This window comes from Tachyglossus aculeatus, unplaced genomic scaffold, assembly GCF_015852505.1.
Source record: "Tachyglossus aculeatus isolate mTacAcu1 unplaced genomic scaffold, mTacAcu1.pri scaffold_143_arrow_ctg1, whole genome shotgun sequence".
Classification (NCBI taxonomy): Eukaryota; Metazoa; Chordata; class Mammalia; order Monotremata; family Tachyglossidae; genus Tachyglossus; species Tachyglossus aculeatus.
This window is the reverse complement of record NW_024044867.1, coordinates 421,952-443,314: the sequence shown is the minus strand read 5'-3', so window position 1 is coordinate 443,314 and position 21,363 is coordinate 421,952. Positions and strand designations below refer to the sequence as shown.

Here is a 21,363-nt window from a genome sequence, read left to right as displayed (position 1 = left end):
GGGTTGGGTAGGGGGTTGAGAGGGAGGGGCAGAAACCAGAGAGTTGACAGGGGTTAGAGAGCAGAGAGCTGAGGGGCAGGGAGTAACGTGCTGAGGGGAGGCAAAAGAGAACTGAGGGGCATGAATCAGAGAGTAGGGGGGAATTTGTCAGTGATCAGAGGAGCAGAGACCAGGGAAGCAAGTAGCAGAGAGGCAGAGACCCGGGGTCAGGGAGCAGAGGGGCAAAGAGCAAAAAGCTGAAGGAGAGAGATTGGAGATCAGAGAGGCAGAGAGCTGTGGGGCAGAGAATGGAGAGTTGGAGGGCAGACAAGAGATCTAATAATAATAATAATAATAATAATAATTATTATTATTATTATTATTATTATTATTATTATGGTATTTGTTGAGCGCTTTTGATGTGACATGCACTGTTCTAAGCACTGGGTAGATGTGCATTATGGTATTTGTTGAGCGCTTTTGATGTGACATGCAAAGTTCTAAGCACTGGGTTGTCCCATGTGGGCCTCACGGTCTCAATCCCCATTTTACAGATGAGGTAAATGAGGCACGGAGTAGTTGGGTGGCTTGTCAAGGCTCTCCATCACCTCGCCCCCTCCTACCTTACCTCCCTTCTCTCATTCTACGGCCCAGCCTGCACCCTCCGCTCCTCGGCTGCTAATCTCCTCACCGTGCCTTGTTCTCATCTCTTCCACCTTCGACCCCCGGCCCACATCATCCCCCTGGCCTGGAATGCCCTCCCTCTGCACATCTGCCAAGCTAGCTCTCTTCCTCCCTTCAAAGCCCTACTGAGAGCTCACCCCCTCCAGGAGGCCTTCCCAGACTGTTCCCCCTAATTCCTCTCCCTCTTCTCCCCCTCCCCATCCCCCCGCCTTACCTCCTTCCCCTCCCCACAGCACCTGTACATATGTATATATCTTTGTGCGTATTTATTCCTCTATTCATTTATTTATTTTACTTGTACATATCTAGTCTATTTATTTTATTGTGTTAATATGTTTTGTTTGGTTCTCTGTCTCCCCCTTCTAGACAGTGAGCCCACTGTTGGGTAGGGACTGTCTCTATATGTTGCCAGCATGTACTTCCCAAGCGCTTAGTACAGTGCTCTGCACACAGTAATTGCTTAATAAATATGATTGATTGAATGAATGAATGAATGAATGAATGAATGAGATGCAGAGAGTTGATCGGCAGAGAGGTGAGTCCTGAGGGACAGATGCCAAAGAACTGAGGGGCAGCACCAAAAGGAAAGAGTGGCAGAGCCCAGAGAGCTGAAGGGCAGCGGTCATAGAATGGAAGGGCAGAGAGCTGAGGGTCAGTGAGGTAGAGTACAGAAAGCTGATTGACATAGGCCAGAGAACTGGGGGGTAGAGAGCAGAGAGCTGAGGGGTAGAAAGCTGAAGGGAAAGGGCAGAGAGCTGAGGTGCAGAGAGCCGAGGGGCAGAGACTAGAAAGCTGAGGTGCAGGGGCCAGAGATTTGAAGGGCAAAGGTCTGAGAGTTGAAGGGCAGACACCTGTGAGTTGAAAGGCAGAGGCCAGAGAGCTTAGGGGGAAAGGATGGACAGCTCGGGGGCAGAGAGCTTGGGGGCCGAGAGATGGGGACAGAGGAATGGTGGGCCAGAAAGCAGAGAGCTGCGGGACAGAGCAGAGAGCTTGGGTACAAAGCAGAGAGCTGGAAAACAAAGAAGAGATCTGGTGGGCAGACAGAAGAGAGTTGGAGGGCAATAAGCATACAACTCGGGGGCAATGAGCAGATAAATGGGGAGGAATGAGCAAATAACTTGGGGCAATGAGCAGATAACTGGGAGGAATTGTGCAAAGAATAGAGAGTGGGGGGCTAGATAGCAGGGGGGCAGAGAGCTGAGGATACATAGCTGAAAGACAAAGATCTCACAGATCGAGAACTCACGGAACGAGAGCAAGGGGTAATAACTGGGTATCCAGAAAGCTGAGGAGCAGGAAACTGAGGGGCATGGTGGAAAGAGTGGAGAACTGGGGGCAAAGAACGTAGAGCCTGGGGTGGGCAGAGAGCAGAGAGCAGGGAGTGGGCAGAGAGCAGAGAGCCTGGAATGGGCAGAGAACGTAGGGGCACAGGGCAGAGAGCTGGGGGTAAAGGGGAGAGAGCTGTGGGAAAGAAGGCAAAGAGCTGGGGGACAGAGGGCAGAGAGCTGGGGCATAGAGAGGAAAAAAGCTGGGGGACAGAGGGAAGAAAGCTCGGGGGCAGAGAGCTGCTGGGCAGAGATCAAAACAGCATGGCTTAGTGAACTGAGGGTCATAGATCTTTGAGGAGCAACGAGCAGGGAGCATGGATTTCTGAGGGACAGCAAGTAGAAAACTGAGGGGAAGTGAGCAGAGAGTCTAGGGGTAGCATGTAGAGAGCTGAGGGGGAGAGTGCACAGACATGCAGGGCAGAGACTAGAGAGCCTAGTGGTAGAGATTAGATAGCTGGGGGGGGTAGAGAATAGAGAGCTGGGGGGCAGAGAGCAGAACACCGGGGGCCACAAAGCAGATAGATAGGGGCAGATAGCAGAGACCTAGACGGCAGAGTGGAGACCTAAAGGGCAGGGTGATGAGACCTAGAGGGCCGAGAAGAGAGGAAGATAGGAGTGATCTAGAGGGCAGAGGAGAGATATGCATAGACCTTGGAAACAGAGAATAGAGAGCTGAGGGCCAATGAACAGAGAGCTAGAGATCGGGGGGCAGAGACCGGGGGTCAGAGGCCGGGGTGGTAGGGAGCAGAAAGCTGAGCTGCAGGGAGTGGAGAAGAGGGCAATGTGCAGCTAGCAAGAGGGCAGAGACCCGTTTGCATGTGTGTTGGGTGGGTGGCTGGTGGCAGAGAGCATGGAGGGCAGAGAGCTGAGTGGGGAAGAAAAGAAAGCTGAGTGGGAGAGGAAGTGAGGAACAGAGGGACAGAGACCTGAGGGGCACAGTGATGAGGGGCAGAGAGCAGAATAATAATAATTATTATAATGACATTTTTAAAGTGCTTATTATGTGCAAAGCACTATTTTAAGCGCTGGGGAGGATACAAGGTGATCAGATTGTCCCATGTGGGGTTCACAGTCTTCATTCCCATTTTACCGATGAGGTAGCCGAGGCACAGAGAAGTTAAGTGACTTGCCCAGAGTCACAAAGCTGACAATTGGCAGATCCGGGATTTGACCCCATGACCTCTGACTCCCAAGCCCGTGCTTTTTCCACTGAGCCATGCTTCTTGAGAATGCTGTGCAGTCCTGGGGGGAGAACAGAGAGCTGGGGTTCACAGAATAGAGAGCCTGAGGCCAGGAGGGCAGAGTCTGGTTCACGGGGTGATAGAAGAGATCTTAGGGGCAGGAAGCAGAAACCTAGGTGCAGGAAGTCGAGCATAGGGCAATGGGCAGATAGCAGGGGAGCAGAGATCAGGGGACAGAGACTTGTGGGGAAGGGATCTTGGGGACAAGGTCCTCAAGGGCAAGGACCCCAGGGCAGAGAGCCGGGGGCAGAGACGAGGCCGGGCAGAGAATAAGGTGGCAGAGAGCCGGGATGCAGGGAGCAGGGGTGACAGAGAGCATGGGGGGCAGAGAGATAAGGGGCAGGAAGTAGAGCGCTGACGTTAAGGGAACAGAGAGCTGAGGCAAAGGGAGCAGAGAGCTGAGAGGTAGGGAATAGAGAGCCGGAGGGCAGGGGGCAGAGGGATTGAGGGACAGCGAGCAGAGCAATGTGGGGCTGAGGGGCAGAGAGCAGAGAGCTGGGAGGCGGAGAAAAGAGAGCTGGTGGGACAGAGAAAAGTGAGCGGGGGGCAGAGAGCAGGGAGCTTTGGGTCCAAACCAACTGGAAGCAGAAAGCAAAGAACTGAAGGCGATCAGAAATCATAGAGTGGGGGTGGATCAGAGAGAGGAGAGCTGTCGAGCGCTAGAGAGCAGAGAGCTGGAAGGGTCATAGAGCACAGAACTTTGGGAGGCAGAGCATTACAGGGCAGGGACTAGGGTGGCCGAATTGACTGGTAGAGAGCTGGGGGATGGAGAGCTTGGTGGCAGAGTTCTCCGGGACAGAGTGCTGGGAGACAGAGTGCTGGGGGCAGAGAGCAGAGAGCAGAGAGCTGAGGGTGAGAGAGCAGAGAGTTGAGGGGAGAAGAGCAGTGAGCTAAGGGGATGGAGAACAGAGAGCTGAGGGTGAGAAAACAGAACTGATGGTGAGAGAACAGAGAGTTGAGGGGACGAGAGCAGTGAGCTAAGGGGATGGAGAGCAGAGAGCTGAGAAGCAGAAGCCGGACAGCTGAGGGGCAGAAGCCAGACAGCTGAGAGGAAGAGAGCCAAATCTGTGGGGCAGAGAGCAGAAAGCTGCGGGAGAGAGAATTGAGGGGCAGAGCTGACAGGCAAAGAGGCAGAGGCCAGAGGCCAGAGACCTGAGAAGCACAGCAGAAAGTTGAGGGGGAGAAAACATTCATTCATTGATTCAATCATATTTATTGATCGCTTACTGTGTGCAGAGCACTGTACTAAGCGCTTGGGAAGTACAAGTCAGCAACATATAGAGACGGTCCCTACCCAACAACGGGCTCACAGTCTAGTAGGTGAAGACAGACAACAAAACAAAATATATTGCAGGTGTGAAAACTGTCGAAAGAAATAGAATTACAGCTATATGCATATCATTAACAAAACGATCAGAGTAGTAAATATGTACAAGTAAAATTAATAGAGTAATGTATCTGTACAGATATATACAAGTGCTGTGCCGGGGGCGGGGGGGGGGGAAGGGGGAAGGGCAGAAGGGAGGGAATGGGGAGGAGGAGAGGAAGTCCTCCTGGAGGAGGTGAGCTCTCAGTAGGGCTTTGAAGGGCGGAAGAGAGCTAGTTTTGAGGGTGTGTGGAGGGAGGGCATTCCAGGCCAGGCGAAGAACATGGAGCAGGGGTCGATGGCGGAAAAGGCGAGAACGAGGCACGGTGAGGAAGTTAGTGGCAGAGGAGTGGAGGGTGAGGGCTGGGCTGTAGAGGGAAAGAAGGGAGGTGAGGTGAGGGAGAGCAGAGAGCTGTGGTGCTGAGACCATATAGTTGAGGGTCGAGAACTATGGAGCATCAACCTGGGGACAGAGAGCTGAGGGGCAGAGGGCGGAGAGCTGAGAGGCAGACAGCAGAGAGCCGAGGGGCAGAGGGTCAAAAACATTAGGGTCAGGGAGCTGAGGAGCAGAGAGCTGGGGGCAGGGACTTGCGGAACAGGTACCAGGGGGGCAGGAACACGGGGGCAGTGAGCCAAGGGTCAGGGAGTTTATGCGGAGGGAGCAGACAACAGAAGGTTAGAGAGAAGAATGAGAGAATGGAAGGGCAGAGAGCAGAGGAGCAGAGATCTGAGAGCTTAGGGGCAGAGACCTGAGGAACTGAGGGGCGGGAAGTTGAGAAGCCGGGGGCTAACTGCTGAAGGGCCGAAAGAAGAGAGCTGAGGGCCAGAGATTTGAGGAATAGAGGGCAGAAAGCAGAGGAGCAGAGAGCAGGAAGCTTATGGGCAGAGAGAAAGGGGCAGAGATGGGGGCCAGAGCTATGGGTTACAGAGTTGGGGTGCAGGGACCTGCGGGTCAGGGACAAGGGGTGCCGGGCCCAGGGAGTGGAGAGCCGGTGGGTAGGTAGCCGAGGGACTGGAGCAATGGGCCAAGGAAGAGAAAGAGCAGAGAACCAAAAGGCAGAGAGAAGAACAATAGAGAGCAGAAGGGCAACGAGCAAAGAGCTGAGGGGCAGAGGGCAGAGAGCTTAGGGGTATAGGGTAGAAAGCTGAGGGGCAGAGAGCAACCTGAGGCCAAGAGAGCAGAGGGACAGAGAGGCAGAGAGGCAGGGGGACAGAGACCTGGGGGACAGAGAACTGGGGGGAGACAGAGAGCTGAGGGACTGAGGCCTGAGAGTTGAAGTGCAGTGGCCTGGGAGTGGAGGGTCAGCGGCCTTAGAGCTGAAGGTCAACAATCTGAGAGCTGAGGCCAGAGGTCTGAGAGCTTAGAGTCAGAGGACCGAGAACTGAGGGGCACAGGGCAGTAAGCTAAGGGACAAGGAGCTGAGGGACAAAGAGGTGAGGGTCAGAGAGCTGAGGAGAAGGGGAGCTGAGGGGAAGGGGAACTGGGGGGATGGGGAGCTGGGGGGACAAAGAGCTGGGAGGACAGACCTGAGGAGACAGAGAGCTGGGGGTGTTGCGGGAGGTCTTTGTGCTGGAGGATACAGAGTTGAGAGCTAAGGGTGGAGAACAGAAAGCCGTGGGGGGGAGGGGGGCAGAAAGCTGAGGGGCAGACAGCAGAAACCTGAGGGCTAGAGAGGCAGAGAGCTGAGGTTCAGAGAGCTTGAGAGAGGGAGCTGGGTGGCAGAGTGCTGGGGAACAAACTGCTGGGGCCAGAGATGCGAGAGATGAGGGATCGAGAGCCTGGGGGACAGAGCTGCAGGGACAGAGAGCTGTGGGGACAGAATTGTTCCAGATGTTTAATTCCCTCCTCAAACCCCCTATCCTTCCACCATCCCATTCCCTTGTTCCAAATGACCCAACCACCTACTCTATTGAGAAAATTGACACTACCAGGCATGATTTCCCTAAATTCTCCCCTGCACCTCCCTGGTCCCTCTCCCCTCCTGCCCCTTCTTCAATTTTCCCATCGTCCCCAGCACTGTCCCTACAGGAGATCCCCTGCCATCTTTCCAAACCTACCACCTCCACCTCCACATCTGACCCTATTCCTTGGCACCTCATCAAAACACCTGTCCCCTGCCTTCTTCCCTCCCTAACAGCAATCTTCAACTATTCGCTCTCCAATGGCTTCTTCCCCACTGTTTTCAACCACGCCCAGCTCTCCCCTTCCCTAAAAAATCCTTCCCTTGACTCAATGGCTCCCTCCACTTCTGCTCCATCCCACTCCTACCTGTCCTCTCCAGACTCCTTGTGTAAGTTGACTATGCCGGCTGTCCCAAGTTCCTCTCCTCCAAGTCTCTTTACTCTCCTCCAGATGGGCTTCCATCCTCTCCAATCTCCAAAAACGTCCCTCTCAAAGGTCACCAATGATCTCCCTCTTGCCATTTTATTATTAAGTGCCATCAAGTCATTTCTGATTCATAGCGACTCCATGGACATACTTTCTCCAGAGTGTCTTGTCCTCTGCCATAATCTGGAACCTTTCTCATGGTTCTTCCATTATTGTTGTTTTGGTCTCTATCCATCTAGCTGCTGGTCTGCCTCTTCCACGCTTTCACTGGACTTTTCCTAGTATTAGTGTCTTCTCCAGAGAATTAGTCCCCCTGATTATGAATCCAAAACATGCTATGTCGAGTCATGTGGCCTTCCAAAGACCACTTTGATTTAATTTGCTCCCAAATCGATTTACTTGTTTTTCGGGCAGTACATTGGTATTCACAAAAGCCTTGTTAAACAGCACATTTCAAAAGAATTGATGTTCTTTCTATACTATTTTTTCACTGTCCAGCTTTCAGATCAATACAGTGCTACTGGAAACAGCACAGAGTTGACAATTTGTATTTTTGTGGCAGTTGTTACATCAGCACATTTCATGACTTTTTCCGGGTTCTTCATAGCAAGTCTTCCTAATATTAATCTTCGGCGTATTTCTTGGCTACTAGTTTCTTTATTATTGATGATCGATCCCATGAGAGAAAAAACTGTCAAAGATTTCAAACTTCTCTCTGTCCACTACAAAGTGTTAAAACTTCCTGTTGTCATGATCTTTGTTTCCTTGACATTCAAATATAGTTCCATCTTTTTGCTCAGGTCCTTAGTTTTAATAACGAGCCCTTCAAATCTTCTTCACTTTCTCCTAGTAGGGTTGTATCATCAGCATAATGAAGGTTGTATATATTCCTTCCTCCAATCTTTACTACTTGTTTGTCTTCATTTAATCCGGCTTCTCTCATTAGGTATTGGGTGTAATTGATGAACAGATAAGTCAATAATAATAATAATAATAATAATAGTATTTTTAAGTGCTTACTATGTGCTGAACACTGTTCTAAGCACTAGCGGGATACAGAGTAATCAAGTTGTACAACCTGGGGCTCACAGCCTTAATCCCCATTTTACAGATGAGGGAACTGATGCTCAGAGAAGTTAAGTGACTTGCCCAAAGTCACACAGCTAAGTGGCAGAGCCAGGATTAGAATCCACGACCTCTGACTCCCAAGTCCTGTGCTCTTTCCACTGAGCCATGCTGTGTCTCTGATAAGATACATCCTTGTCTTACAACCTTACTAATGGGAAACCAATCTGTTTCTCCATACTCTGTTCTTATTGTAGCCACCTGTTTGTCATCCAGGTTCTGTATTAATGCAATTAAATGGTTCAGTATGCCCATTTTCCTCAATGTGCTCCCGGGTTTCTTGTGATCCACACAGTCAAAGGCCTTAATATAATCAATAAAGCACCGGCTGACTTCCTTTTGCTATTCTCTTGTCCTTTTAATTATCTAACAAACATCAGCAATAATATCTCACGTCCCTTGTCCTTTCCAGAATCCTGCTTGAACATTGGGCCATTCGCATTCCATGTAGGCCTCCATTCGATGCTGTATAACTTTTAGCAGTACCTTGCTGGCATGTGAGATCAAGGAAAGTGTATGATAAATGTTGCATTTAGTTGTATCTCCTTTCTTCGGTATTGGAACATTAACTGATCTCTTCCAATCAGATGGCCATTGAATGGTTAGCCACACCTGTTGACATAATTCGGTAAGGACTTTAACCAATTCCTCTTCAGCTGTCTGAAACACCTCGATAAGAAGCCTATCAAAGCCAGGTGCCTTGTTTTTGGAGAGGCAGCGTAAAGCTAACCTAACTTCACTTTCCATGATGAGTGGCTTTCATCCTAAAGGAGATTCCTCAGATACTTATTGTATATTGCAGTCTTTCTGGTATCGTTCCCGTGAGTATTCTTTCCATCTCTGTTTGATTCCACTTGGTATCATTTATTGTCAGTCCATCTTTGCTTTTGACAAAGCCAATCCAAGGACGAAATGTTCCCTTAATTTCCTTAATCTTCTGAAACAGTGATTTTGTCTGCCCACATTTGTTACTGATGCCCATTTCTTTACATATGCTGTTGTAATGTTCCTGTTTGTCCTTCCTGTCAGAGCGCTGAAATTCTCAGCTCAGTTCGTGAACCAGGTTCTTTTATCCTCTGATGTTTGCTTCCTTCCTTTTTTTGGCTACTTCCAGAGTTATGTTTGAAATCCATTTTGGGTTTTTCTTCTTCCTGACCTTTGGCAATACTGTGTCACTTCCTTCCTTGATGACATTTTTAAACTCCGTCCAAATTTCCTCTGGTTCTTTGTCTGAGATTACGCACCTCAAATCTATTTTTTACATGATCCTTAAATACAGGTGGAATGTTCATCAGTTTATATTTGGGCAACTCATAGTCATAATTGATCTTTCTAAGTTTTCGCCTGAGTTTACACAGTAACAGCTCGTGATCTGTTCCACAGTCAATCAATCAATCAATCAATCAATCGTATTTATTGAGTGCTTACTGTGTGCAGAGCACTGTACTAAGCGCTTAGGTAGTACAAGTTGGCAACATATAGAGACGGTCCCTACCCAACAGTGGGCTGACAGTCTAGAAGGTGGAGACAGAGAACAAAACCAAACATATTAACAAAATAAAATAAATAGAATAGATATGCACAAGTAAAATAAATAAATAAATGGGGTAATAAATATGTACAAACATATATACATATATACAGGTGCTGTGGGGAAGGGAGGGAGGTAAGATGGGGGGTGGAGAGGGGGACGAGGGGGAGGAAGGAGGAAGGAGGGGGCTCAGTCTGGGAAGTCCACCTGGAAGAGGTGAGCTCTCAGTAGGGCCTTGAAGGGAGGAAGAGAGCTAGCTTGGCGGATGTTGGGAGGGAGGGCATTCCAGGCCAGGGGGATGACGTGGGCCAGGGGTCGACGGTGGGACAGGCAAGAACGAGGCACGGTGAGGAGATTAGCGGCAGAGGAGCAGAGGGTGCGGGCTGGGCTGCAGAAGGAGAGAAGGGAGGTGAGGTAGGAGGGGGCGAGGTGATGGACAGCCTTGAAGCCGAGGGTGAGGAGTTTCTGCCTGATGCGCAGATTGATTGGTAGCCACTGGAGATTTTTGAGGAGGGGAGTAACATGCCCAGAGCGTTTCTGGACAAAGACAATCCGGGCAGCAACGTGAAGTATGGAATGAAGTGGGGAGAGACACGACGATGGGAGATCGGAAAGGAGGCTGATACAGTAGTCCAGACGGGATAGCATGAGAGCTTGAATGAGCAGGGTAACGGTTTGGATGGAGAGGAAAGGGCGGATCTTGGCAATGTTGCAGAGCTGAGACCGGCAGGTTTTGGTGACGGCTTGGATGTGAGGGGTGAACGAGAGAGCGGAGTCGAGGATCATCATCATCATCAATCGAAATTATTGAGCGCTTACTATGTGCAGAGCACTGTACTAAGCGCTTGGGAAGTACAAATCGGCAGCATACAGAGACAGTCCCTACCCAACTGTGGGCTCACAGTCTAAAAGGGGGTGACAGAGAACAAAAACAAACATACTATCAAAATAAAATAAATAGAATAGATATGTACAAGTAAAATAAATAAATAAATATGTACAAACATATATACATATATACAGGTGCTGTGGGGAAGGGAAGGATGTAAGATGGGGGGGATGGAGAGGGGGACGAGGGGGAGAGGAAGGAAGGGGCTCAGTCTGGGAAGGCCTCCTGGAGGAGGTGAGCTCTCAGTAGGGCCTTGAAGGGAGGAAGAGAGCTAGCTTGGCGGATGGGCAGAGGGAGGGCATTCCAGGCCCGGGGGATGACGTGGGCCGGGGGTCGATGGTGGGACAGGCGAGAAAGAGGTACGGTGAGGAGATTAGCGGCGGAGGAGCGGAGGGTAAGGGCTGGGCTGTAGAAGGAGAGAAGGGAGGTGAGGTTGGAGGGGGCGAGGTGATGGAGAGCCTTGAAGCCCAGGGTGAGGAGTTTCTGTCTGATGCGCAGATTGATTGGTAGCCACTGGAGAGTTTTGAGGAGGGGAGTAATATGCCCAGAGCGTTTCTGGACAAAGATAATCCGGGCAGCAGCATGAAGTATGGATTGAAGTGGAGAGAGACACGAGGATGGGAGATCAGAGAGAAGGCTGATGCAGTAGTCCAGACGGGATAGGATGAGAGCTTGAATGAGCAGGGTAGCGGTATGGATGGAGAGGAAAGGGCGGATCTTGGCAATGTTGCGGAGCTGAGAATGGCAGGTTTTGGTGACGGCTTGGATGTGAGGGGTGAATGAGAGAGCGGAGTCGAGGATGACACCAAGGTTGCGGGCTTGTGAGACAGGAAGGATGGTAGTGCCGTCAACAGAGATGGGAAAGTCCGGGAGAGGGCAGGGTTTGGGAGGGAAGACAAGGAGTTCAGTCTTCGACATGTTGAGCTTTAGGTGGCGGGCAGACATCCAGATGGAGATGTCCTGAAGGCAGGAGGAGATGCGAGCCTGGAGAGAGGGGGAGAGAGCAGGGGCAGAGATGTAGATCTGGGTGTCATCAGCGTAGAGATGATAGCTGAAGCCGTGGGAGCGAATGAGGTCACCAAGGGAGTGCGTGTAGATTGAGAGGAGAAGGAGAGCAAGCACTGAACCTTGGGGAACCCCCACAGTAAGAGGATGGGAGGGGGAGGAGGAGCCTGCAAAGGGACTGAGAAAGAACGACCGGAGAGATAAGAGGAGAACCAGGAGAGGACGGAGTCTGTGAAGCCAAGGTCAGATAGCGTGTTGAGGAGAAGGGGGTGGTCCACAGTTTCAAAGGCAGCTGAGAGGTCGAGGAGGATTAGGACAGAGTATGAGCCGCTGGATTTGGCAAGCTTTGGTGAACTTTGAGAGGGCAGTTTCCGTGGAATGAAGGGGACGGAAGCCAGACTGAAGGGGGTCGAGGAGAGAGTTGTTGTTGAGGAATTCTAGGCAGCGCGTGTAGACAACTCGTTTAAGGAGTTTGGAAAGGAATGGTAGGAGGGATATGGGGCGATAACTAGAAGGTGAGGTGGGGTCAAGAGAGGGTTTTTTTTAGGATGGGAGAGACATGGGCATGTTTGAAGGCAGAGGGGAAGGAACCAGTAGAGAGTGAGCGGTTGAAGATGGAAGTTAAGGAGGGGAGAAGGGATGGAGCGAGAGATTTCATGAGATGAGAGGGAATGGGGTCAGAAGCACAGGTGGCCAAAGTAGCACTTGAGAGGAGGGAGGAGAGCTCCTCTGAGGATACTGCTGGGAAGGATGGGAGAGTAGCAGAGAGTGTTGAGAGCAGGGGGGCTGGAGAAGGGGGGGAAGAGACTTTGGGGAGGTCGGACCTGATGGATTTAATTTTGTTAATGAAGTAGGAGGCCAGATCGTTGGGGGTGAGGGAAGGAGGAGGGGGAGGAACCGGGGGCCTGAGAAGGGAGCTGAATGTACGGAAGAGCTGGCGGGAGTGATGGGCATGGGTGTCAATAAGGGAGGAGAAATAGTTTTGTCTGGCAGAAGAGAGGGCTGAGTTAAGGCAGGAAAGGATAAACTTGAAGTGAACGAGGTTGGCATGGTGTTTAGACTTTCGCCAGCAGCGTTCGGCAGCTTGAGCATAAGAGTGAAGGAGGCGGACAGTGGCAGTGATCCAGGGCTGTGGGTTAGTGGTGCGAGAGCGGTGAAGGGAAAGGGGAGCGAGTGAGTCTAGCTGAGTAGAAAGGGTAGAGTTGAGAGCAGTAATCTGATCATCAAGACTGGGTAGAGAGGAGAGGGCGGCGAGGTGGGGTGTGAGGCGCTCCGAAAGATGGGTGGGGTCCAGAAAGCGGAGATCTCTGTGAGGGAGTAATACGGATTTACAGCGGAAAGGAGTGTGAGTGAGGAGGCAGGTGAGAAGATTATGATCAGAGAGAGGGATTTCAGAGTTGGTGAGGGTGGACACAGTGCAGCGGTAGGAGATGATGAGGTCGAGGGTATGACCAAGTTGGTGAGTGGGTGAGGTGGGGTGGAGGAAGAGGTTGGCAGCGTCAAGGAGAGGTAGAAGGCGGGCGGCAGAGGAGTCGTTAGGGATATCCATGTGGATATTGAAGTCTCCGCGTATCATAGTGGGCATGGAGAAGGAGAGAAGGAAGGTGAGGAAGGGGTCAAAGTCGTTCAAGAAGTTGGAAGTGGGGCCGGGAGGGCGGTAGATGACGGCTACAAGAATCTGGAGGGGGTGGTAGAGGCGAACAATGTGGGCTCAAAGGAAGGGAAGGAAAGGGAAGGGAGAGGAGGGATAGTCCGAAAGCGACATTGGGGGGCGAGAAGGAAACCGACACCTCCTCCTTTTCCGGTGAGTCTGGGGGAGTGGGAGAAGAAGAGGCCTGCACTGCAGAGAGCAGCAGAAGAGACCGTGTCGTCCAGAGACAGCCATGTTTCAGTTAGGGCGAGGAGGAGTAGAGAACTGGAAAGGAATAGGTCCAGGATGAAAGGGATCTTACTTAAAACAGTTGATCGTCTGCGCCACTTTGGCCCCTCGCTGTAGAGATGTCGGCCTCCTGAGACAGGTCTTTGTCCCAAGGGGTGGTTGATGGTCCGTGCCGTTTTGTGGCTTCTTTTCCCTATGGTCTGGCTCCGGCCCTCGTCCTCACCGGCTTCCTATTCTCTCTCCGACTGAGAGCACTAACAACAAGCCCAGGCCATCATTCTCTTCCAGACTTCTTACGTGGGCGCTGAGAAATGTGCAGATCTTGGTCGAGGGGTCGTTATTTAGAATTTCAGTTTCTGAAAAGCGGGTGGCAAAAACCACGTGAGACCCGATGCAGCCCTACCCTGTCAGCAGCCCTCCTCTTCTACCACACCCCCGGTACCTGGGAGGAGTCCTGCCTTCCCCCTGCCTCACCCTCCAACTTCCCCTCCCAGGGCAGCAGAGACGGTAAGGGGCTCAGAGAAAGAGCCCGAGAGAAGGGAAAGAGGAGAAAGAAAGTCAGAGAAATCAATCGATAGTATTTGTCGAATCAATCAGTCAATCGATGGTGTTACTATGTGTAGCACACTGTACTAAGAGCTGAGGAGAGCAAAATCCATCAGAATGAGCAGACTCGTTTCCTTGCCCTTAACGAGCTGACAGTCTAGGGGGAAACAGCGGCTAGAGGTCCAGCGGGCAAGCATTCAGAGAGGAGAGTAAGGGAGGAAAGGAAGATGGAGGAGGATGCATAAAACCGAGAAGGGGGGGGGTGAGAGAGAGAGACTGAGAGAGACAGAGAGACAGAGACAGAGAGAGGGAGAGAGAGAGGGAGAGGGAGGGAGGGAGAGAGAGAGAGAGAGAGAGAGAGAGAGAGAGAGAGAGAGAGAGAGAGAGAGAGAGAGAGAGTAGACAGTGTCTACGGTTGGGTTACATGCTTTGAAAGGAATTTCAAGTCTTGCTCGGAGAACCACAGATTTTCCAGACCGATGGTAATGGCGAGGGAACAGGAACCATGCCGTTATTTTCTATTTTCATTATCCATCCATCTATCCTCTTCCCGGAGGGATTACTCTGGAGGAGGAGCACTAAGAGGGGCCTCCCGTAGGTACCAGTCAAAAGAAGGGACCCTCCCACTCTTTCCTGCTCTGCTTCTAGATTGATGGTGATGGTGTATAGTGATGGGGAAGGCAACAAACCATTAATTTTCCTTTGTTTGTCCATTCATCCATCCACTCGCTTTCTGGATGAACTACTGCCCCTCGATTTCCTACTACTCTGTCTGGGTTTGACCCTATTCCTCCTCCTGGTCCTAGTCCACCTCCGTCCCATGGTACTTTCTATCACCTCTGACTGTTCCTCCTCCTCTAACAGGTCATAATCCTCCCCTTCTGCCTAGTCCAGACCCTCGTCTCTCCCTGATCCTGTGCCCTTCCTCCTGGTCCTGGCCTTCCTCCTCCTTTGTCGGGCCCTGGCCCCCCTCCTCCATCTGGTCCTGTCCCTTTTACTCTACCTGGTTATGGCCCTGCTCCTCCATCTAGTCGTAATCCTCCACCTCTCTCTGGTCTTGGCCCACCTACTCCTCCTCGTACTGGACCACCTCCTCGCCCTGGTCTTGGTCCTCCTGCTGTGCCTATCACCTCCCTCCTCCTCCTGGCCCCGGCCCTCATCCTCCACCTGATCCTGGTCTTCGTCCTGCACCCAATCCTGGCCTTAATCCAATCCCTGGTCCTAGTCCTCCTTCTCCACCTGGTCCTGACCCTCGTCATCTGCCTACCCCTGGCCCTCCTCCTCCCCCTTGTCTTGGCCCTAGTCCTCCTCTGTCTGTTCCTTGCCCCCCTCCTCCCACGGTCCTGGCACACCACTTCCGCCTGCTCTGGTCCTCCTCCTCTGGCTCTGCCTCAGCCTTCTCTGCCTGGTCCTGGCCCTCCTCCTCCACCAGTTATTAGCCGTCCTCGTCCACCTGATCCTGGCCCTCCTCCTCCTCCTCCGATGGCATCAAATGGACAGGCTGGAACCCAGTTCTGGCCCCAATCCAAGTGCCATTCCCAAGCACTTATCACAGTGCTCTGCACACGGTAAGCGCTCAGTAAATACGATTGAATGGATGAATGCCATACCAAACCTCTCCTAGGGCACCTATGCCTCACCAGAAGTGTGCCCAAGCCCAGAATTTAAAACTATCCAAGCTCTACCCTGGTAGGCGGGTCTCCCCCTCCCCGTCCCACCCCCAGACTCGAATGGCGCTCCACTGTCAGCGACCCCATTCCCTACCGACCCCGCTGGCTGAAGGAAAGGAGGCCCAACCTGGAAATGAGGTAGGGTTTTGACACTGGCGCAGTCCAGTTCCCCCCATCCCCAAATCCTGGGGTCAGAGTCCACCCCCCTCCTGTTCTCCTTCCTGTCGCTGGCAGACAGAGCAAGAATGGGGGTTCACGGAGAGGGCCGGGCCCCCTGAACCTGCTTCTCTCACATGGCTGTCTGGGGCCGGAATCCTCTCAATTCTTCAGAGACCTGAACCTATGGCACGTCCCAAGGCAGCCCCCATTGCCTCAGACCTGGAGCCCCAGGACAGTCCTGTTGCCACCTCGCCCTCTTAGGCTTCTTCTTCTCCCACGGAATGGGAGCCCTCAGAAGAAGAACTGGCCATCGTTCTCTGCCAGTCTCCTCTTGTAGGATCTCATGAATCTGCGAATCTTGGTCGAGCAGTCGTTTTCTAGAGTTTGAATTTCTGAAAAAGTGGTGGTAAAGAGCACGTGAGATGTAGGGCAGAGAGGGAGACAGAGAGAGAGAGAGAGAGAGAGAGAGAGAGAGAGAGAGAGAGAGGGTGTCTATGTTTGAGACTCTCTCTGGAAAAGGATTCCCAAGTCCTCAACGGAGAGCAGCGAGCTTTCTAGAATGACAGTCATGGTGTGTACTGAGGGGAAAGGAAAAGAGCCGTTATTTTCTCGTTTGTTTGCCCATCCATCCGTCCAATCGCTTCCCAGAAGGACTACAGACGCTCGGTTTCCATGTCCATCCAACGGAGGCAGGGAGGAGGAGCCAAGAGATTACTCCTTTGGGATCCGTCTATGAAAAGGGGCCGGGCCTGATCATGAGCATATTTTGCAGTTTTTTTCTTGCTTCTTTTTTCTTTCCCGAGCTCCCCCTTCTCTCCACTCACCAAGGAAGACAATGGCCACAAATTTCACATCTGGCTGGGGGCAGTTGGTATATGCTAGAGCTTGGGACGAGAAAATGGGATGGCTATACTCAAAGCTCTCCAACTGGGGAGGAAGAGAAGGCGAGTGAGAGATGCCAGCCCACCCCCAAACTCCGTGCGTATGCACCCCAACTCTCCAACTCCTAGTTCCACCACAGGGCACCGGGCTCTTAACCTCCTCCTTGTACCTTTCGCAAATCACCCCCTCTAGACTGTAAGGTCATTGCAGTCCGGTAACGTGTCCACCAACTGCTCAACTGTATTCTCTGAGGCATTTGGTACGGTGCTCTGCAAACAGTAATTACCCAAGATATCCCACCCATGTGGCCCCCAGGAGGGATCTGCACCCACAATTCTTATCCCAGACTCAAGGACGCCCCCTCCCACACCCCACCCATATCTGACGTACTCACCAAGGCCTCACAGATGGTACCGTAGGCTGTGCTCTCCCTCTCTTCCCAGCTCAACATCCACCCGACTACTTTGGAGTGTCTCCAGCCGATTTTCTGGGCCAACTAGAAGAATGTATATCTGGCTTTCTGGAAACGGAGAGCCCGAGGGGTGGGTGTCAGAGGGCGGCAGATCCCAGGACCAGGGGCCCAGAGAGGATGGGCACTGTGGAGGGTGGGGGAGACTCACTTTGACCACTGTTGAGGGCTCGTCCTTCAGGTGGAAGAGGACGGGAAGGAGGCAGCAGATCAGCTTCTGACAGAGGCCGGCTTTCCTCTCCATCACACAGCCGCTGGCTACTGCTGCCAGCAGCTCCAGGGCTGCCACCCGCACCTGGGGTCTCTCCTGAGGAGAAATCCCCGGTGCAGTGTGTAGGAGGGGCAGGAGATGGGTGGGGGCTGCTGGCAACCTGGCGAGGGCTGGGAACCCTAGGGCAGAGACAACAGGGGTACTGAGATCTCCGGTGCAAGGGCAGTGCTGGCAGATGGGGAGACGCAGTGCCTGGGGGAGGGTGTGGGAGAGCCGTGGGTCGCAGCTGAGGTAACGGGCTGGGGAAGTGCTGCAGATTCCCCAAGCTCTATGGGAGTCGTGGAAGCAGCCGCCCCCACTTGGGCTCTCTCCTGAGGAGAGATCCCTGGTAGAGTGTGTGAGAGGGGCAAGAGATGGATGGGGAGCTTCTGACACCAGGGAGGGGGCTTGGGACCCCAGGGCAGGGACAACCGGGGGAGAGACGCCTGCCGGGGGAGTGTAGGGAGCGAAGGCAGCGCCGGCAGAAGGAAAGCTGCGCTCGGGTAAGGGGGACGCCCTGTGGCTCGTTGCAGGGGTGACATTATTGGGAAGGGCAGCCGATGCCACGAACTCAGGGGCAGCGGCCCCCTCTGGGTTATGGCACACCCGGGTCGTTGGCCGCGAAAGTTCAGAAGGATAGGAAGGAAGCAAAGTAAGACGGACGAGGAAGCACAAAGCAAAGCTAGAGAGAGAGAGAGAGAGAGAGAGAGAGAGAGAGAGAGAGAGAGAGAGAGAGAGACAGACAGACAGACAGACAGACAGACAGACAGACAGAAAGAAAGACAGACAGACTACGATTGGGACTCACCCTGGGAAAGGAATTTCAAGTCTTCATCGAAGAGCCCCAGATTATCCAGACTGATGTTGATGGTGTATACTGAAGAAGATATGTAGGCCTTCCAGAAGGCCTTCTGGAAATGGAGAACAAGAATGGGGGTTGTAGGGGGAGGGGAGGTGTCAGAGGGAGAGGGAGGGGAGGACCAGTCGCCCAAAATAGGTAGGGACTGCAGAAGGTGGGGAAGACGCATTTTGCTCCCTGTAGGGTGCTGGTCCATTACGTGGAATAGGACAGAAAGGAGGCAGTGGAACATCAATGTTGCAGTTGGCAGGCTTCCTTCTCCATCGACCAGCTACCAGCCACGGTTCCCAGCAGCTCCACGGGAGCAGCCTGTATTTGGGGTCTGTCCTGAGAAGAAACCCCCGTTAGAGTGTGTAGGAAGGGCAGGAGATGGGAACGGGGCAGGTTCCTGTCCCGGGCGGTGGTTGATGGTCCCGCCGGTTTGTATTTTTATTTTCTAATTTGTTTGCCTATCCATTCACCCGTTTCCCAGAAGGACTGTCGCCGCTCGGATTCCATATCCAGTCCCCAGAAGCATGGAGGAGGAACCAAGCGGGGCCTCCTCTGGGATCCAGCAAAGAAAAGGGGCTGGACCACAACATGACGCTTTTTTGTTGGTTTTTTGCTTGTTTTCTTTTCTATCCCCAGTGCCTTCCACGCTCCACTCACCAAAGACGAGCACGGCCGTAAATTTCACATCTGGTTGTGGGCAGTTGGTATAAGCCAGAGCTTGGGACAAGAAAATGGGATGGTTGTCCTCAAAGCTCTCCATCTGAGCAGGAAGAGAAGGAGAGTGAGAGACCCCTGCCCATCCCCAACAGGCTTGTAAATGCCCACCCCCAAGTCCCCAAAACCTAGTTCCACCCCAGGGCACTGGGCTCTTAAACATCTCCTGGTTCCTTTCCCAAATCAACCCCTCTGGCCTGGAAGGTCATTGCAGATCGGGACCGTGTCCACTAGCTGTTCAACTGAACTCTCCCAAGCGCTGGGCACAGTGCTCTGCACAGGCTAATTACCCCCGATATCCTATCGATGTGCCCCCAAGGAGACATCCGGGCCCACAATTCCCCCTTAGACTCAAGGACGCCCCTCCAGCCCCCCACCCATCCCAGTCGTACTCACCAAGGCCTCCCAGATGCTACCATAGGCCGTGCTCTCCCTCTCCCCTCCGCTTAGTGTCCATCCAACTACTTGGGTGTACCTTCAGTCGATGCTCTGGGCCAGCCAGAAGAATATGTATCTGGATCTTATGAAACAGAGAATCCGAGGCTGAGTTTGAGAGGGGAGAAGAGGCCAGGACCAGGGACCAAGATGAAGGGGACTGTGCAGGGTCAGGGAGACTCACTGCCCACTGTCGAGTGCTTGTCCTTCAAGTGTAAAAGGACAGGGAGGAGGCAGCGGATCAGCTCCTGATAGAGGCAGGCTTCCTCCTCTGTCACTCAGCTGCTGGCCACAGCTGCCAGAATCTCCAGGGTTGCCACCCGCACTTGGGGTAGCTCCTTGGGAGAACCCCGCGGTGGAGTGTGTAGGAGGGGAAGCAGATGGGAAGAGGGCAGGTCCTTGACCCGGGCGATGGTTGATGGTCCTGCTGGTTTGTAGCCCGTCCGCAGGGAGATCTCGGCATCTTCATGGCGGTCTCTGATCCAGGAGGTGGTTTATTGTATGCACCGGTTTGTGGCCTTTCGGTCCTCACACTTAACTCTGGCCCTCATTCTCACAGGCTTCCGATTCTCTCCCAGCCTGGGAGCACTAAGAATAACCTCAGGCCATGATTCTTATTCTACCTCTGCACGTGGGAGTTGAGAAATGTGCAGATCCCGTTCTCAGTACTTGGTGTGATAGTTTACTTTACTACCGCTCCTGCACTTTAGCCCAGTGCCTGGATCAAGCCACGGTTGTGTCCTGGGAGATGCAATCGGTCCTGTTCCCATCGGAGTGGAGCAGCAATGGTGGCCATGCAGACAGTGGTTATTCCCAACACTCCACGATAGGTTGGTTCAGGTCCACATGCAGTAAACCTCTTGGCATCCTTGGGAGTGGATGTCCTCCTTTCCCTGGAACCTCGGTGCGTGAAGTGTTCTATTCTATTTCACTTTGTCCTATTTGATGTACGCTGCTGTTGGAAACCGCAGAAGAATACCATAGAATTGAGGAAATGGGATGCCCCTCATGCCTGTCCAGATAAGACATTGGCTGTAGGGCCGTCAAGGGCCTCACTGGGCCACTGGTGGACCAGTGCCAAAGCTTGGGATAGAAGAAAGGGGGATACGTCCCGATGGGTAGAGATTAAGCTCTGCCTTTATTCGTAACAATTAGCTAAATTTAGTGTCTGAATTGGAGAACTAATCTGTAGATCCATCAGATTTCTTGAGAGCTTACTGCGTGCAGAGTACCTTGCTGAGTGTTTGAAAGGCTACAATACCACAGAGTTGGTGGACACATTCCCTGTCCACATAGAGCTCACAATCTAGAGTATATAGTATTTACATTACTATGAATAAGATACGTTTATAATATAAATAACTAAGGTCGGTCTAGCCCTCAGTCCTGAATTGCTGGATGACTGCCATCAGGACCTCCAGGTGACTCGGGGGAATCTGCTTCTTTGGCCAATCGATGGGATTTATTGAGTGCCTACTGGGAGCAGAGCACTTTGCCAAGAGCTAGGGAGAGTAGGACTCAAAAAACGGCTCGGCTCCCGCTTCATTTTTAGGAAGGTGATTGGGGGGTCTGAAAAATTATAATGATGGCATTTGTAAAGCGCTGACTATGTGCCAAGTACTGTTCTAAGCACTGGGCTAGATACAAGATCATCAGGTCAAAATACATTCCCTGTCCCACATGGGGCACCCAGTCTAATAATGATAACTGCGGTATTTTTTAGTTGCTTCCTATGTACCAGGCACTGTACTAAGCACTGTGGTGGATAAGACCAGATCGGTTTGGACCTAGTCCCTGTAGAACATGGGGCTCCTTCTCTTCATCCCCATAGGTATGCGACCCCCACGAGCTCAAATTCTCCGGGAGACCTTCCAAGACTGAGACCCCCTTTTCCTCTGCTCCTCATCCCTTCCCCATCGCCTCTACTTCCTCCCTCTACTCTACAACCCCTCCCCACCCCACAGCACTTGTGTATACATGTTCATATTTATAATTCTACTGATTTTATTGATCATGTGTATACATCTATAAT

The 21,363-nt window shown here is 52.2% G+C and overlaps 1 pseudogene; it reads left to right on the top strand.

Annotated features, from left to right (window-relative positions):
• The first annotated feature begins 18,646 nt into the window (after positions 1-18,646).
• Positions 18,647-19,423, top strand: LOC119923082 (annotated as a pseudogene).
• Positions 19,424-21,363: the final 1,940 nt, after the last annotated feature.